This window comes from Canis aureus, chromosome 37 (assembly GCF_053574225.1).
Source record: "Canis aureus isolate CA01 chromosome 37, VMU_Caureus_v.1.0, whole genome shotgun sequence".
Classification (NCBI taxonomy): domain Eukaryota; kingdom Metazoa; phylum Chordata; class Mammalia; order Carnivora; family Canidae; genus Canis; species Canis aureus.
This window is the reverse complement of record NC_135647.1, coordinates 2822740-2842319: the sequence shown is the minus strand read 5'-3', so window position 1 is coordinate 2842319 and position 19580 is coordinate 2822740. Positions and strand designations below refer to the sequence as shown.

Genomic DNA, 19580 nt, shown 5'->3' with positions numbered 1-19580 from the left:
GTTAAGGAAATAGGGGTTGTTACATCTTCACTCACCTTTTCAAAAATCAATATGAGAAAGCCTGGGAATCTGGGAGTTTATAAAATTGTTAGTTTGTTACACAGAAAGGACCTTTAGAGAGTTTTCATATCAACACCAGGGCAAGTGACTTACCGACTTAGTATCTGCTGGATGACTTCAACTTAGTACCCGCTCCTTCTTCGCCCTCTGGCCCTTCCTCGCTGGCAGACCCGCTGAGGACTCCTTGTTACCCTGGGGCTGGGACTGCTAATCATTAACAAATTTATCAAATTAGAAGTTGAAGGAAAAGTGGTTCCATGTCAAGCAGCCTCTGAGGAAGTTTTCAGAAATGTGCCTGGAGAAGTTGGAATCTGAAGCCCTTATGCGGCTCTGCCTACTTCTCTGCTGGTGTGAGCATCTTGTGTCTCCTCAAAACCTGAGACATGCAGTTTTTGCTTTGCTTTATGGTATCTTTAATGACTATAGTTCTGTTCTGAAAAGCAGAGAGAAAGAGAGAAAAAGAAGAAAGAAAGAAAGAAAGAAAGAAAGAAAGAAAGAAAGAAAGAAAGAAAGAAAGAGAGAGAAAGAAAGAAGAAAAGAAAGAAAGTAAAAGAAAGAAAGATTATAATTAAATACAAAAGTTTAGGGATGCATGGGTGGCTCAGTGGTTGAGCATCTGCCTCTGGCTCAGGTCGTGACCCCGGAGCCTGCTTCTCCCTCTGTCTATGTCTCTGCTTCTTTCTCTCTGTGTGTCTCTCATGGATAAATAAATGAATAAAATCTTAAAAAAAATAAATACAAAAGTCTAATACTTTTTTTTCTATTTTGCATATGTTTTTTTCCCTTTGAAATTCTGTTGATTTTTTTCTTTGAAATACAAGAGTTATAATATCACAGATAAACTTGGATTTCATTCTTGCTTTCTTTGGTCCTCTTTTGTGCTCATGGACGTGTGCATGCGCCCACAGACACAATAAAAACATTTCACAAAAATTTGGTGAGATTTCTCCATACTCTTTGATTTTTACTACCTATAGGTGTGTTCCTAAACTATATAAAAGAATGCTTTGTCTTGTTTCTCAATTTGTATACTTGTCATGCGGTATGGATTTTTCTATAACTCACTTTGGACAATAAGCAACATGAATTCGGAACACCCACATGGGCAGAGTGGAAGCCAAGCCCTCTCAATTTCTTTTGCTTGGCTCGTTTTCATCTATACTCCCATGTGGTTGAAAACATCCTCACTGCTTTTCACACTTGTTGGTAGTTTTGCTTATCCTCATCTCAGGGATGAGGCAATTCTTTCAGATTCCCAGCTTTATGTATATAGTTCATTTCCTGCTCCCTGTGAGCTCAGTGCCTGCACACCTTTCTCTGTAAGAACACTCGAGTCCATCTCTAGCCATGGAAAATTAAACCCAGTTCTGCGCTTCTGGGAGCCTGCCTTACTTCAGATCCTGTTCATCACCTTGATTTTAAGTTCCTTCTTAGATCTCCCAGAGGAGATCTCCTTCTGATTTTATACCTTTTGAAGTGTATTGTGGGGAAGTAAACCATCTCCCAGTACCATGGCGGGGGGGGGGGGGGGGGGGGGGGGGGGGGGGGGGGGGAGGGGTGGTGTGTGAGCCTGGCAGAGTCCATCACTGAGCTCAGGAATTCAGAGGGAGGAACCCCAGGTCTTGGGGATTTACAGCTACTGTTTTCCAAGCATTCATTCATTATATGTCATCCTCATACTTCCTTCAGATAAGTTTTTTAATAGTCTTTATAAGATAAGAAGAGAAAGGAAAAATGGATTTGTCCCTGGCACTTTGGGAATTTTAGCACAGAGGTCTAAGTTCATTATGCCAGGGGAGGGGATGTCACTTTCACCTTCCTGTATAAAAGATTTTTCCCTGAGTCATTTTTGAGGGACTCTGGACCCTGCAATAAATGAGTAACAACTTCTGAATTCAAATATCATGTGAAATATTGCAACTCTGAATCAGTATCCAAGTCAGAAAATGTGACTTTGGTTTTGTGATTTAATTTTAACTTCATTTTAAAATGTCTGTGGGTTGGTTGTTCTTCCATTCTACAAATCGGACTGGGTAGAAGTAGACTCGTGTTGTTGTTGCATGGGAAAAATCCAACTTTGCTAACGCCTATAATTAATTTTTAAAATTGGAATATAGGTTGAAATATTTCAAGTTATAGATTGTAATATCCACCTCTTTCAAATTTATGTTTTGCTTTTGAAAAAGATTGGTTTTTAAATTACTTTGTTTTAGTCATGCGAATTATTAGAGAAGATAAAGTGCATGTTTCTCCTTTGATATGAATTCACATTATCCTCAGGGTTGTTTTCATAAGACGTAGACAACTATCATTAATAATTAGCAGCATGACAATGCACCATGATATTGGCTCTGATTCTGGATAATATTTCATTAGGACTCCAGTGCACCATCCTTTCATGATCATAAAAAGCCTGTTGTTTCTAGTCTAGAAAGCCGGGAGGGGCCTCAGCAGAGGAAATAACCTCTCCTGTGCACACTCTGCCCCAAACCTCTTAATGTCCAGCAGTGATCCTACACCCAGGCGGTGTAGCAGCAGCTGACAAGCAAACACATCAGATGAGCTTAAATCCTGAAGCAAAAGACTTTACTAAAAATAATAATGGTTATTCCCTGGGGCTTGGCTGCTTTTGCAAATGCGCTTTGAGTTTTTTAAAGATTTTATTTATTTATTTGAGAGAGGGAGCTAGAGAGCACACATGAGCAGGGGGAGGGGCACAGGGAGAAGGAGAAGCAGACTTCCTGCTGAGCAGGGAGCCCCACCTGGGGACCCTGAGGTCATGACCTGAGCTGAAGGCAGATGCTTAACTGACTGAGCCACCCAGGTGCCTCTGAAGCACACTTTAAACCATGAACCCACATGCTTATCGTTATGTCTGCTTAGAACCTTAAGTCCTCATCATGGTTCTGGCAAGTCCTTTTCTCTCCAAGTCAAACTCCTGTTTGGGGTAAATGTGGTCATCAAATGCACAGTGAGACTTCATCTCTATTACTTTGTCTTTTATCAGCTGAGCAGCATGGTGGGTCTGTCAGCTATACAACGAATTCAGTTATGTGCTGGATTGCTACATGGCAAATACTCCTTGCCTTTCCTTAGACATGGCTTTCTTCCAGTCTACTTTCCAGCTTCAATGGCTCCTATGTTAGCAACTCCAGTACCAGGAGTACCTAGCTGAAAGTGCAAAATCATATACTATGAAGGATAGCATCCATAGGAAAAAAAAATACAATTATGACAAATATAATTTTCAAGAGAAGATATGGAAGAAAATTAAGAATGCTAATGGAATGACATGTTATGCGCTTCCAGATAGGAAAGCAAACAAAATAAAATGGCTATTTGTATTGTATTATAACTATCACATTTTCTGACCAGCATGGGTTATAAATTTTTATATATCACACTAAGTTTTTATCTAGGCATCTTTACTTATTGCCTGGGACTTGGAACAAATGTATTTTACCTGTTGACACTCATTTACTTGGAGATTATTGAAAGAAACAAGGATAAATCATACAACTAGGCAAAACCACACAGTGTGCCTTACATGTAATAGAAAACCAATAAGAAAAAGTCAATTGCCATCATTGTTATTATCATTATCATTGTTATTATCATTATCATTATTATTAACAACACCTCTGAACTGTCATGTAATGCTACTCATAACTGAAAGGTATTAAAAATCTAACTTATCCAAAAGAATAAAAAATGATTAAATTAAAAAGTTAGAGGTAGTAATCTATGACAAGGAAATATTTCAACAAGATTACTATGTGCAATTCACCAAAAGGAAAAGGAAAAGCATTCCCTGGAAACTAAGAATAAAACTAAATTCAGATTAAAGAGTATAAAACCTAGAACAAACATTCCACTCAAAGGTGAACCCACTGTTAAAATTAGGTACATAAAAGAGGTGCTCACTACTACATCTATTCACCACCGTGTTGGAAAGCACAACCAATACAATCACACAAGAAAGATATGTGAAATGATTGGAAAAGAAGTAAAACTATAATTATTGATAGATATGATTGTCCACATGGGAAACTAAAATCCTATTCATAAATTATTATAATTCATAAGCATTTAGCAAATTTGACAGATATCAACGTGACATTTATATTGCATTTTTAGTTACCAGCACCCCAAAAAAAGATCTTATAAAAAGTGCTATAATTCACAACTACAATAAAAGTACATAAGGAAAAGCAACAAAAGGAAATAAGGCCTAGGAATAAATCTAACAAAAATATGGCACATCTTTATGTAGAAAATTGTAAAACTTTATTGCAAGCTGTTAAAGTAGAACTAAATACTAAGTATAGAGACATGACATTTCCATGGACAGTAACTTTCAAAAATGTAAAAATCTCAGGTCTCCTCATATAATCCAAAGGTTTAACGCAATTCTGATCACTATTCCAACATGATTTTCCTTAATACTTGCTAGCTAAATGTATTTTCAAATAAAGAGTGGTTGTCTCTTACTTTCCAATTTTTATTTTTCTCCACCCCTCACACCTTTTTCAGTGATTCCTTTAGATGGATTCACTTATTTAATACTAAATATGTACTGGACACTGTTCTGAACACTTTACACATGAGAGCATTTTTCTTGCTCACTCACAACAAATCTCTATGGAAGGTACTGTTACTATGCCCATTTTACAGAGAGGTTAAGTAACTTGCTAGATATAGAATTGGGAATCCAATCACCCTGGGGATCTGGGTATATTTGTCATTTCTAAGAAAACTTTGTTTTTCCTACATCCAATTCTTGGTGTAAGAATATTACAACATTCTGGGGGGAATGGGTGAAATAGGTGATGGGGATTAAAGAGTACACACTTCTCATGACGAGCACTGAATAATGTATAGAATTGTTAAATATTGTTGAATATTGTGTACCTGAAACTAATATAACACTGCATATTAACTATACTGGAATTTTTAAAAAAATTAATAAAAGAATATTATTCACCAAATATTTCTGTTGTTACTAATTTATGTAATTTAAATATTTATACTAATACTCATCTATTTGGAGGCGACACTAGTTTTTCCATTAACTTTGTTGCTCTATCTTTAAGGACGTCAAATTGTACTTGCTTAATGATTTCTGTTGATGGTGTTGTTTCCAAATGGAAGAATATATTTCCACAACCTAAGTGTGAATTACTACTTATGTGTGGGTTAATAGGCTTCCTGATTCCTAGAGCCTGTCTTGGGAGAGAAGGGCAGAGACTGGATGTGTCACTCGGCCTGGTGTGTGTGTGAGACACTGGCATTTTAAATATTATCTGAAACATTTTTGTTTATTATCCCTCAGTGACCGTGTTGGTCATTTAATGTGTAGCTAGATTTCAAATCTTGGAGAAAAGTGTGAAGGGTAGTTTCTATCTTCTTTTTGTTGTTGTTACTTTGTCCTCTGCTATCTTTATGAAGATGAGGAGTTTGCTTCAGGCTTGACTTGGCTTCTTTTAGGTTCCAAAGCTTCAGGCTTGACTTGGCTTCTTTTAGGTTCCAAAGCTTTTGAAGCAGTTCAATCCCCCCCTTTTTAAAGGATTTTATTTATTTATTCATGAGAGACACAGAGAGAGGCAAAGACATAGGCAGAAGGAGAAGCAGGCTACCACAGGGAGCCCAATGTGGGGCGTGATCCCAGGACCCCAGGATCACAACCTGAGCCAAAGGCAGATGCTCAGCCACTGAGCCACCCAGGTGCCCCTGGTTCAATCCCTTTTGATCTTTCCCTTTCCCGCTCAGATTCTCACTTCTTTTTCAGTGCTGAGCCAGGATGAGGACCAAGATCATTGACCTTCATTGTTTCTACAAAGGAGGATTAGGGACCAAACTCATTTATTGACCATTGCACTGCAAACTTGAGTTTTGATTGTACTCAATTAGTTGTGGCTTTGGGGCACCTGGGTGGCTCAATTGGCTAAGTGTCTGCCTTCAGCTAACATCGTGCATGATCTTGGGTCCTGGGATCAAGCCCTGCATCCCTGCTGAGCAGGGAGCCTATGTCTCCCTCTCTTTCTGCCCCTCCCCCAACCTCATGCTCTCTCTCACCTGCATGCTCGCTCACTCTCTCAAATAAATAAATAAAATCTTTTAAAAGTTTTTTTTTTTTAAATTAAAAATGTTATTAAAAAAGTTAGTTGTGGCTTCTAGATGTCAGATACTTGTGCTTCGAAGTGACTGGAATCCAACTAAAATGGTTTTGGAAGAAAGGAAAAAGAGAAGGTGAAGACTGTGACAGGAGGCACAGTAGTAACAAGCACAGTGCTGGATACCACTGACAGTATCTAAATCTCTCCCAACCAAACAAAATGAAACAAAACACGTCAAACTCATTTTTTCTGTCTTCTTCCACTTCCTTTTCCTAATCTTCTCCAAGAGTCAACAGACATTTCTGCAGACAATTCTGGAGTCTCATTCTTCATAACCATAAAAAGAAAGAAAAAGCAGCATGGTTAAGCTGCAGGTCTGAAATCCCAGAAAGAGTGGGATTTGCTAAGCACAAGATACTGTGCCACCATTTCAACCAAAGCATCGAGTACTCTGATTGGCTGTTCCCAACATCCCAAGATTTTTCAAATTACAGGTCACTACTCTGGTAAAATCAATTTAATGCTTCATAAGCAGCATATGTGGGTGTTGTTTTTTTTTTTAATAACAAAATAGACTATGATAAAATAGAATGGAATGACTGACAATGCATCCTACTTAATAAGAGTTAAGATTGTTTCATGAAATTTTGGTTCTGAAACACATACACATATCTACATAATGAACCTGTATGTTAGTACTGCATCACAGTGTAAAAACGTATACTATTTACTGTAGGTCAAAAGGGTTGAAATTTTCTTTCTAGTACACATATTTTATAAGCTTTTTAAAATTATAATGCCTCTGCTTTATTAAATCTCTCAGATTCAATGTTTTTCTCTGGCATTTCAAAAAGATTAGCCTGGAATAGATCTTGCAAGTTCTCATCACAAGAAAAATATTTTTTTTGTAACTTTGCATGAGGACAAATGGTAACTAGACTTACTGTGATGATCACTTCACAATATATACAAATATTGAATCATTGTGTTATATACCTTACACCAGTATAATGTTACATGTCAAGTGTACTTAAAAAAAAAAAAAAAAAAAAACCCCGTGGGGCACCCCGGGTGGCTCAGCGGTTTGGCGCCGCCTTCAGCCCAGGATCCTGGAGACGGGGGATCGAGTTCCGCATCGGGCTCCCTGCATGGAGCCTGCTTCTCCCTCTACCTGTGTCTCGGCCTCTTTCTGTGTCTCTCATAAATAAATAAAATCTTTAAAATAAAATAAAAAACCCTGTGAATTCATTAAAATTCAATTTATTCATGTAAAAAATAATAAAACAAAGTTTTAGAAAAAGAAAGAAAGAAAGAAAGAAAGAAAGAAAGAAAGAAAGAAAGAAAAAGAAAGAAAGAAAGAAAGAAAGAAAGAAAGAAAGAAAGAAAGAAAAAGAAAGAAAGAAAGAAAGAAAGAAAGAAAGAAAGAAAGAAAGAAAGAAGGAAAGAAAGAAGGAAGAAAAAGAAAGAAAGAAAGAAAGAAAGAAAGAAAGAAAGAAAGAAAGAAAGAAAGAAAGAAGAAAGAAAGAAAGAAAGGAAGGAAGGAAAAGAAAGAAGGAAAGAAAGAAGAAAGAAAGAAAGAAAGAAAGAAAGAAAGAAAGAAAGAAAGAAAGAAAGAAAGAAAAAGAATCCTCCAAAAACATTATTGCTTAACAGGGGCACGTGTGTGGCACAGTCACTTAAGCGTTGGACTCATGATTTCAGCTTGGGTCATGATCTCAGGGTGGTGAGATAGAGCCCAGCATCAGGCTCTGCACTGGGCATGGAGACTGCTTACGATTCTCTCTCTCCCTCTGTCTCTCCCCACTCACACTCACTCTCTCAAAAATAAAGAAATAAAAATAATTGCTTAACCATATACATACTTCATTTTATTGTACTTCACTTTATGCACTTCACAGATATTGCATTTCTTACAAATGGAAGGTTTGTGGCAACCCTGCATAGAGCAAATCTGTCACTGCTATTTTTCCAACAGCGTTTGCTCACTTGGTATTTTTGTCATATTTTGATAATTTTTGCAATACTTCAAATTTTTTCATTATATATATATTTGTTATGATGATCTGTGATCAGTGATTATTGCTCACTGAAAGCTCAGATGATGGTTAGCATTATTTACCAATAGAGTATTTTTTAAATGAGGTATGTACTTTGTATTTTTAGACATAATGCAATTGTATACCTCATAGACTCTGGTATAGTATAAAAATAGCTTTTTTATGCCCTGGGAAAACAAAAATTAATTTGACTCCTTTTGTTGCAATATTCACTTTATTATGGTGGTTTGGAGCAGAACTCACAATATCTCCAAAGTGTGCTTGTAATTGCATTTCAATACTCTGAGGATTAATGGTAAGATATACCCATTTCTCCACTGGACTCCAGTTTTGCATTCCTCACGACAGATCAGGATGTTGAAGCATATACACTAGCATTCTGTCCAAGGCCATGTGCATTATCAATTCCTTTTGCAATGGGTCTTTGAGCAGATGGCTGCTGCCCCTCTCACCTGGCACATCACCACAGGTGACTGCCATTACCTCCAGGCCATTCAAAAGACCGTCTGCTTCCTATTGCCTGGAGAATTTGCCAAGCAGGCAGTGTTCAAGGAGATCAATGCCATCAACAAGTATACTGACTACAAATCAGTTGCTTTGACCAGAACTTGAATATCATGAACCAAAGATGTTTTTTAGAGCCATCTTAGTTTTTAAAATTAAAGTTCTAGTTAATGTGTTTTTTGCTAATAATTCATTGGTTTTCATTTACCCAGTCAACTAGTAAATTAACATAAATTTCTCTCAACTTTAATACCTTTTCTTATGAGTAAATAGGTTTTTTGCAGTTTTTTGTTTCCAAAATTGTATTATAAGTACTATGAGCATGTGCTCTAAGGTATCACTTATGAAATGGTAATCTCTATCCTTTACTTTTTATTTACTAATTAATTAATTTATTTATTATCCTTTACTTTTTTTTTTATGAGAGAGAGAGAGAGAGAGAGTGCTCTCAAAGTGCTCTTGGTAGAGGTCACACTCAGCTGTTTGTGTGTAACTTTCTGGTTGCCTTTTGCTTTCTGGGTTGTGCCTAACAAGTATTAACATAGTAAATTGAACACCAATAAAAAATAAAAAATAAAAAAAAAATTAAAAAAAAAAACACTATCCAATCAGAGTGAATTTCAAACAGCTCATTTACATGTTGTCATTCTTGCTTTTCATCCAATCAGAGACTGGGTTGCACCAATACTCATTTGAATACAGCAACTAAATAGATCTCATTTGATATCAAATGTCATCATTCTCTTAAAGTAGTGGTATGAGGCTGGATTTATGATGCCTAGGTCTTTATTTCAGGATTTTAGTATTTCAATAAATGACTCCAAGAGAAATTTTTTGCCATCTCTGAAAAGAAAACTTTCACCAAAACTCAGAAGATTTGCAGGAGAGATATTCTAGAGACAAGTAGATGTCTGTCTAGTTTAGTAACATCTTGAAACGGGTATACCCCACCATGGGCATTTCATCCAATGTTGTGTGTATTGAGAACTATTTTGTAAGAGAAATCTTCGAGTGCACAGTAGCGTATGCTTCCCACTTGGCTCATTGTAACAGGTGCTGGACCAATTTGTCTATGCATCTGCTCTGACCTGAGGAATTCACTAACCAGGCTATATCTGAAGACCTTAAGGCCATTACCAATACTCCAGCTCTATACAAATGAACTGCTGTTAAGAGGACTTGAACAACCTAAGACAAAGGTTCTTTTCAGAGCCATCAACATTTTCAGTTCATAGTTACCAATGTGCTTGTATTTCTAATACAAATATCTCTTGGTATTACCTGTTTGTGGACTGTCCAGGGTCCTGTAAAGTTGAAATAGTTAATAAAACTTTTCTTTTCTACTATTTTAAAGAAAGATTTTTACTTATTTATTCATTTATTTTTAAAGTAATCTCTACACCTAGTGTGAGGCTCAAACTCACAAACCCTGACATCAAGAGTCAGATGCTCTACTGACTGAGCCAGTATTTATATATTTATATTTATATAATATATTTAAATATATTTTAATATATTTTGTCAGAAGGAAGACAATAGCCCAAATGGATGTAAACACCTTATTGCTTATACAGATACCAGAAGCAAGATCAATATGGTGTCACCTTCTTGTTTTCCTAGTTTCACAGGATGAGAGGGACCTGGAACGGCCATATGATAAATGACACAAGTACTGGGTTGGTCTGTCATTGAAAAGCCAACTAAACTATGGCCAAGCAAATTTATAGCCTGTATTTGTGCCCAAAGGGTAGAGATAGAAAGTCCTATGCCTCCCTGGAACCAGAGAGGCAGATAAGAAGAAATTGCCTTATAGAGGCTTCCCTCAACATGTAGCTGGGGAGGCTGATGAGAAAGGACCTGAGACAGTTCCTGGTGAATGCCTCTTCACATGCTCTAAGGAGGACTACAGGGTAGTCTGCCAAGATGGATCACAGTGCAGTTGAGTCCTGCCAAAGCCCTACCTGGTGGCCCACGTGGGGATGTGCAGAGTCACAGGGTGCCAATAGCAGAACCACTCTTGTATACAAACTACAGGATTATTTTGCCTTACTGCTTGCAGTAGTTAAATTTCTTCTCAAAATGTATTGTCTAATAGTTGGACACAATGATTAAAAAAATAATAGTGGATTTGAGTTTCTCAAGGATAATATACAGACTTATTTGACATATGTTACTAACAGATATTAATGAAAATTAAATATAAAATATTAGTAACTATCCACTTAACAACTTCTAAATGACACATAGTTATTTTCTTCTTTAATTAATATCATGAAATACATTTATGATTTTTAGCATTAACAACAATAGGAGCCAAACCAATGGAATAACATCATGAAATTGCTTTTGAAAAAGGCAAAAACACTTTGTTTTCAAAAAAGGCAAAACCCTTCTCAATCTAGAATTCCATATATATCTACACTATAATTTAAGAGGGCAGGTGAGATAAAGACATTTCTAGACAAGGCTGTAATTTTTGATGACTTACAAAAGGATGTTTAACTTAATGTATAGTAAGAGAAAACAGCAAGGCTATTTTTAATGTTCAGATTTCAGAAATCTAAGAGTCGGATAACACACTTCTGGTAAAAATGTAGAGAAATAAGAAGGGCCTTGGAAGTAGTAGTCATGATCAATTTTAGAAAAAGAGTAGGAAAATGAGAAAGACTTGAGGAGCAAATTACCTGTTTCATACCCTTAGATGGACTCAGAGCCACAGAGGCAAATATTAGAGAGCTGTGCCCATAAAAATGAAATTTGGAATGCTCTGATTGTGTCTCCAAGCTCTTTAAGGAGACTGGTCCTGTTTAATCATAAACTTTCATTTTTTTAATGTTACTTTGACAAAGAGCAAAAATTCATCCTTTCACTGGATTTTAAGCTTCTTCTCTATCTCTCCCTTACTTTCTGTGTATCGTCCAGCAACTGAGTGAGATTAAGAGCAAAATTAATCTCATCATGAGGAGGAGGATCAGGATTGCAGGTTAAGACCACTTCACTGGCTCTTGTGTTAGGGGTGGTTTTCATGGTGTCAAGTGAAAGGTTGGGGCTCACATGTTAGACTTATATGGATCACCATGCAGAAGGCCATGTGAGACCAGCTTCAGGACAGAAAACAGCTAGGGTGGAAGAGCAGACGGAATGGAAAGGACAATGGATGAACTAGCACAGCTTTGCAGACCACATGCCTGGAAGTCAGGATTTGTGCCCCATTGGCACCCATTTCTTTTCACTTCTCTCTGCCTCTCTCTGACCCTCTCTCACTTTCTATCGTTTCCCTCTTTCCTCTACCTCCCCAACCTCTCTTCTTCCCTCACAACCCCAGGCTCTCATTTCTACTGTCTTCTTACATATCACTTTCCTTCTTTTAGTCTTCAAGTGGGAAAAATCCTTTGCCTGGCAGTCTGGAATATTACCCTTACATCTTCACCATAAGACAAGAAAAAGTGTCCTGTCCAGGCTCTAGATCAGAGAGTCTCATGAAGGACTCTTACTGGCCCAGTTCCGGGTGCATGCCCAACTCTTGGACCTAATACCAGGGCTGAGGCATTAGGTAGAGCTCTCTCATTAGCTGAGACTATCTTATATGTGCCTTTGGTCACCTGGAGGGTTCTGGGTAGCTGTTACCATAGATCCAGAGTATTGCAAAGCACAAATCTTGATATACCAGTGAAATCAATTTGCACGGCTATGAAGAACCTTCTTGATAAATGAACTATAATAGGAAAGACCAAGGCTTTATTCAAAAGAATTGAAAATCTCAGAGTATATCTCATGTAATAAAGGTAATTATTTTATAAATATTTTTGTTTCAGGGCATCTGGGTGGCTTAGTTGGTTAAGCATCTGACTTTTGATTTCTGCTCAGGCCATGTTCTCAGGGTGGTAAGATCGAGCCCAACATGGCTCTCAGTGTGGAGTCTGCCTAAGATTCTCTCAATTTCCCTCTGCTCCTCCCTTCCCCCACCCTGCTCATTCACTCTCTCTCTCTCTCTCTCTCTCAAAAATAAATAAATAAATACTTAAAAATAAATATTTTTGTTATGGTTACATTTGTGTTTATGAATATTCTTGATGGAAATAAGATACTATGTATTATACTATGCAATATTATCAGAAAAGTTTTTAAAAAATCATCTGCTGCACAGTTTTTATATTTCAGTTATATTAATAGTTTCCCACAATTAATGCACTTTAATGTATTCTTCACAGTAAATGGTGCCATTTCTTAGTCTTTCAAAAAGGTTGTGTTATCGAATGATTGCTCAGTCACATAACATCTTTACTGTTATTGCATACATTGGTGTAGTGAATACATATACTAGTTTCTCCATCTATTTTTAAAATCTAAACTTTGTTTTCATTTTGTTCCTTATGAAATTCACTTGTTTATGTGCCCATTTCTACATTCTATCTCTTTATTCTATCACCCACCTCAATTTCTTTTGCAGTTAAAGTAATATACCTTTCTCATCAATGGACTCATACTTGTTCTCTGAGAAATTCAGCTTCGAGAACTTTAGTTTGACATGACTGCAAGTATAGACAGCCCAAATCACATAAATGTTTCAAAATTGGTCTTTTATTTATTTGTCTTCTTGGAATATGTATAAACAAGCATGTTTCTTTCCTATATTGCTGTTTTTAGGAAATTCTGGGTGTACTAACAAGCTGCATTAAAAGAATATTTAATTGATTCTTAGTCACACATTGAATCGTTTTTTATTACTTCTGAAATCCATGGGCAACTTAAAATTGATAGTGTTTTCGAACTTCCCTTGGCTGTTAGTAGACCTGAAATAGTAACATTATCTATATTTTTCCCTCTTTGAAATATAATTGACATGCAACATTGTGTAAGTTTAAGGTGCACAACAGGGTAATTTGATATACAAATATATTGTGAACTTATTACCACAATAAGATTAGTTAATATATTCATCACCTCACATAATTACCATTTTGTGGGTGTGTGGTAAGAACATTTAAGATCTACTCTCTTAGAGACTTCAAGTATATGCAACAGTGTTGTTAACTATAGTCACCATGCTGTGCATTAGATCTCCAGAACTTATTCATCTTATAACTGGGAGTTTTTAACCCTCTAACCAATGTCTCCTTTCTTTTTTTAAAAAAATATTTTATTTATTTATTCATGAGAGACACAGGGAGAGACAGAGACATAAGCAGAGGGAGAAGCAGGCTCCCTGCGAGAAGCTGATGTGAGACTCGATCCCAGACCCTGGGATCATGTCCTGAGCCAAAGGCAGACAGACGTTCAACCACTGAGCCACTCAGGCGTCCCCTAATGTCTCCTTTCCCCCACATTTCCAGCCTCTGGCAACCACCAATCTACTCTCTTTCTATGAATTTGTTTTTTTAAGATTCCATGTATAAGTGAGAATTGCCTTTGCCTTTTGGGATAAATCTCAATTGTATATGATGGATATCCTATAATTGCCACCTCTATGAGGCTTGCAGATATGTGTAATTTTCTGGATATTAAATAATACTTCAACAAAAATTATTTTAAATGAGATAATTGCTACTGTCTTTCCTCTAAGTACTTGTCAGCTCTAAAATTCAGAATTCTTCAGTACTATTATATATTTTGAAACAAAAGCTCCATTATAAATACAATTTATTATTTTGCACATGTAACACATTCACAGGGTTTGGAATTCAAATCTACAGAAAAGATAATAAAAAACAAGCAACCAAAATAAAACCAAACAAATTCTGCTTAGCCATCTTCTCTAGTTCTTTAGTTCCTTCTTGAAAAAAACAGAGTCGTGCCTCCTTATAACTTTCAGAGACAATTAGAAGTATTTTTTTCTTTCTAAGAGAATGGATGGCATGCTCTGTTTCAGTAAATTAATACACATATATTTTTTCTTTTGTTATTTAAAAAAATTGGAAACAAAAAATACCCAATATTCATCATCCTAACCTACCAAAAACTGTCAACTATATATATTTTTCTTGTTGGCTTTTTTACCCCGCTTGTCTTTTTACTTGTTTGGACATCAGTACAGAAAAATTTTAAGGCAAGTACTTTAAGATGTTTCCTTTTCTCTTTTATTACAAAACTTTAAGAGTGCCAGGGATTCTTGAAATAATAATAATTAGCTATCATTCAACATTGTTATCCCACATCTATTTGGTGTCAGGCTATTTGTTAAGAACCCAGAAGAAAAGCATGGCTACCACCTTCTAGGAGATTGCCTTCAGACAGAACAGAGAAAGGTGCAGAACTTTAAAATAAGGTATGACAAGATTATCTAGGCTCACTGATTTGCTTGGAATCCTAGGAGAGGGATTGTTTGCTAAGAGTTTTCCAGGTGGGAAAGCACATGCAGTGGGAAATAAATATGAAAGATTGGCTAGCTTGGGAATCAGGGAGCTTTTACTGTGATTAGCGGAGAGTCCTGGGGTTTGATGCCTACAAAGGACTAAGGTTTGCAGATGCTTCTACACACATGAGATGATGGTAAGCAAGGAAGTTACAAGCCTAGGGAAAGGAGGATAGTTGGAAGCCAGTAAGAAATGGGGAGAGGGAAAGAGAGCCACAGGATCTCAGGGCATAGATGGCAATGCTGAAATCAGAGTATAAATAAAGAGGACAGCGGCAGATGCTATGAAACCCTTCCATGGAGCAATGGGACGATGACCCTGGAATTGCTGAACCAGCACCAGCGACATATTCAGTGCCAAATTATATAATGGAAAACAAATCAAATGTTGCTGGAGAAAAACCCAGGGAAGAGAGTTTTCAGTAGTAAAGTAGACAAGAGAACCCACTCAGCTTACTAGGGTGCCGAAGGTGTCTTCCAGATTCCAGGAACTTGGGAGAGAGAGTTGGCCAGGTTGGATCCAGGCATAGAGCCTGTTCACCTCACAGTATAATCAGCAATAGGCAAGTGAGAGCAGGTCCTTACAAATGCGGCAGTATTTAGTTAGAGTTCTTGATAAACTGATATGCTGGGGACTTATTGATTTTAGGATAGAAATGGAGCAATATGCAAGGTAAGTGGGGGTGAACCTCAGGCTGCCTCCCAGTATTCCTCTTGTGCATACCTGGAGAGCATGCCGGTTCTGGTTATATGGTTCCTTGTTGTGTTTTGGAAGCTTTTACTTCATCAGTCTTATTAGCCTTCATTTGAAGTCAAATGCCAGATAATAACCTTCTGTCTTGTAAGTGGAATCATTTTAACTAAAGCATGATTTAGCCTTGGATCAAATTTCTCCTTGCTGTTTGCTATTCTTTTATAAGTTCCCTTAAAACACACGGTAGGAAGGCTCTCAACACCCTGCATGAAAAGCTAGTAACTTCCATAATCGTGTTCATTTATGTGTGCCTCAAAATCATGACTCTTCAATTTCTGAAAAGAACCATATCACATCTTGCAAGATTTCCTGATCATTGAGATCCAGCCAATCTCTCTGTATGCTAAATCTTACTACATATCTTTTCTGTCTCTGTTGCCTCATTTTAAAATGAGGGCAATAATGCTCCCTCACCACTGGGTTGGTTGTCATAAGGATAACTGGCCTATAATAAGCAGGGCACAAATGTTGGTTATGTTATATTATTATCTCTATTATTCACCTTCTTTTTATACATGCTGGTTCTTTTGCCTAGAACACACTCACTGTTTTTCTTTATGTAGTAATTCCTGTTAACTTTCAGAGCTAGGCTCAAGCCAATGTCACTTTCTTGATGGGGTCTTCCATGGCCACCTAGTTCCCTCAAATCTCTCCTGTCGTTTGACATTGTCTTCCATTAGTGCTCATTCTAATTGTAATATGGGATTGATGATGGAGTTTACCACTTAACATCTCAATTGTAATATGGGATTGATGATGGAGTTTACCACTTAACATTTGCTGCTCCCGTAAAACCCATTCCTCCATTTCACTTCCCCTCTTTAGGACTTTACTCAAATGTCTCCTTTCAGTGAGTCTTCCTTTCCTGTTTAATTTTTCTCCTTAACACTTCTTACCATCACTCAACATGTGGTTTGTTTACTGACTGCCTTGCTTCCTTCCATATGGACATGGATGATATCTTTTTGCTCAGTACTCTAGTCTGAGTTCCACAGCAGGCATGGGATATTATATCCTCAGAATGTGGATATGTGGAATGTGGAATGTGTTTCCATTTAGGATGTGGGCTTCCACGGTGAGGAGAATATTGACATCATTTGTCATTGTGCCTCTAGCACCTCACCCAGAGACACAGAGAAATTGCTCAAAGCTTACATAAATGAAGAACAAAAAATATAAGCTCATCCAGAGGCCAGGCTACAAGATAGCCGATCTTTTTCTGAAAGGACATGGAGAGCCTCAACCTTAAGACCAGAGGCTACTCTTGAGAAGGAACTATTAAATTACTGTTGAAAACTCATAAAGATTGATAATAATTGACTTTGAAGAAATATATGGGGGCACGTCAGGGCTCAGTTAGTTAAGCATCTGCCTTCGGCTCATGATCCCGGGGTCCTGGGATCGAGCCCCACGTGGGCTCAGTGGGGAGCCTGCTTCTCCTTCTGCCCCTGCTCATGCTCTCTCTCTCTCTCTCTCTCTCACTCACTCTTAAAAAGGATATATATGAATAGTGATGATATCTGCATGGGAAGAAGAGCCTCTCACTTCATTGTATCTTACTTATAATTTTCTAGGCCACTAATCTGAACCTGTTTAACACATTTTAGTTCTTCCCTATATATGTGTGTGAAGCCAAAGACCCATGTACATCCACCCTTGGAGTGACAGCATCTACATGTACCACACAATGGAACAGCTAAAAAATCATTCCTCAGAATTATGTCCAAGAACCCTAGCAAAATTTATAGCTCCAAATGCCAAATTGGCCTTTTCAAGCTCCTGGGTGATAACAGATTTGTAAGTAAGGATATTGTGCACCAATTTCAATGATGCTCAGCCTCTCTGCTTCACTGAGACTTCTATGTCTGTGGCACCCAATTTCTATGCTGGGTCCCCTAGAGACCAAGGGTAGAGGTGGATTTGGATCCATAGTGTTAGACCATTGAGGATAATTCACCCTTAAAACTAGGGGGCACTTTCTGGATCTGAAGAGTCACATGTCAACAGGGAGAGGGTACTCCCTTGGTTTAAGAAAAGTAATTAGACATGACCACTCAGAACATGGTTTCAACACAAACCAAAAGCCATTACATTCTGGTTGGCGATGTCCATGCACTCAGCAACCTCTGCATACTTATTAATTTGAAATAATCATTGCATAAACTCATATCACTTGGGGCAAAGCTCAGGTCCTAAGCATTGTAGTGGCACCCAGAGTAGCAAGGGGTGGTTCCAAAGGAGAAACCATCCTCACTTTATTTTGGCAAGCAGCTGGCTCAGATAGAACTCGTTCTATTCTGCAATAATTAAAAAGGAAACAAAATAGATTTCATATAAACTTATTCTCAAGATTCCGTACCCCTTCTTTCTAGTGTTACAATTTTATTTTGAGGAATTGTCTTTCGCATTGTATGAGAACATATTGTGGTGATGAGTCTTGGTGTTCCGATCTCCCTCTGAGCTGAAGGGGTCACTTGAGACTTTGGCCATCAGATCTTCAGGCTCTGTTAAAGCCAAAGATTGAGCATTTCACCTAACTTCCACCAATTAAATTCTCTCCTGAGACCTTAAATATTGAGAAGAGGGATGGGAGAATGGGGAATATAGAAGTTGAAACCATTTATTTCAGCAATGGAGCAAGCTGCTATAGCTACGAGACATTCTGAAGCTACCTTTCTTTGGGTTTCACTTTGATATTTGGAGCAGCCCCACTTCAGTTTCTTTGACTAAATCCATGATGGCATAAATGATCCATTCGGTGTCTATAGCTACAATCCAAAACTCCTTTTAACACAAACTTTTAAAAAAAAATTCTCAATATGAAAAAAAAGGAAATTTATACCATGGACTATAGAGAATGAACACGTTTTTCTTGAGATTTTTCTCAAGGGAATAAGAGTAAAATCCTAAAACTTTGTAAAAGGACTCAAAACAAATAAACATCCTATGAAGCAAGTTATAAAAATCAGAATATAACGTTACACTAAGAAGAAAAGGGGGCAATACTCTTGTCAATAACGTTATCGAATACAAGATACGTTAATACGTTGTTAATAGTGTTATGGAGATTTTTGGAGTGGGATGTCTGGATGGCTCAGCAGTTGAGTGTCTGCCTTCGACCCAGGGTGTGATCTTAGAGTCACGGGATCGAGTCCCACATGGGGCTCCCTGCATAGAGCCTGTTTTTCTCTCGGCCTATGTCTCTGCCTTTCCCTCTGTGTCTCTCACGAATAAATAAGTAAAATATTTTTTTTTAAAAAAGGAAATTTTTAAAGAAAACCAGAAATGGTAAGCATTAGAATGGATACTGCTTAAAAATAGACCATTTATGGAGAGAAGCAGTCTTCAAGTTTTTTTGATTGTGTACTGCATAAAAGAATTTTGAAAACTTTAGCTACTCCCCTGAACATTTTTAATTTGACATCTAAAACTTTTCATCAAAAATATAAATGAGTTGTTTAATAAATAAAACATTAATCATTTTATATGACAAAGAGGATAAATTATTAAAATTAGAATAAACACTTCATGACAAGTCTGATTTTAATAGAGGTTTGAACCACCTTACTGTAAAATTCATACCAAATCTAGAAGTAATCACATAACTTTCTCATCTGAGGTTTTTGCCAAATATATCTTGAAACTTATTCCAGCTTTAATTCAAATAACTGGTTCTCTAATGTGCTCTCTTGTTCTGAACTCAGAACGTTCCAACTCTGGTCAATCTTCACTTATAA

The 19580-nt window shown here is 37.2% G+C and overlaps 1 protein-coding gene across 5 annotated transcripts in view; it reads right to left on the bottom strand.

Moving 5' to 3' along the window:
- The window catches only part of SLC17A3 (solute carrier family 17 member 3), a 39748-nt gene extending 22891 nt beyond the window's left edge, over positions 1 to 16857 (bottom strand). For 2 of the 5 annotated variants that reach the window (XM_077886273.1, XM_077886276.1), the window contains exons 1-2: positions 16740 to 16855; positions 154 to 267 (exon numbers count right to left, since the gene is read on the bottom strand). The gene's annotated coding sequence lies outside the window, so the exon portion shown is untranslated. Of the gene's footprint in view, positions 1 to 153; positions 353 to 15813; positions 15833 to 16739 lie in introns of those variants that run through there. The other 3 variants (XM_077886277.1, XM_077886274.1, XM_077886275.1) reach the window with 3 other exon arrangements.
- Between the last annotated feature and the right edge of the window lie 2723 nt (positions 16858 to 19580).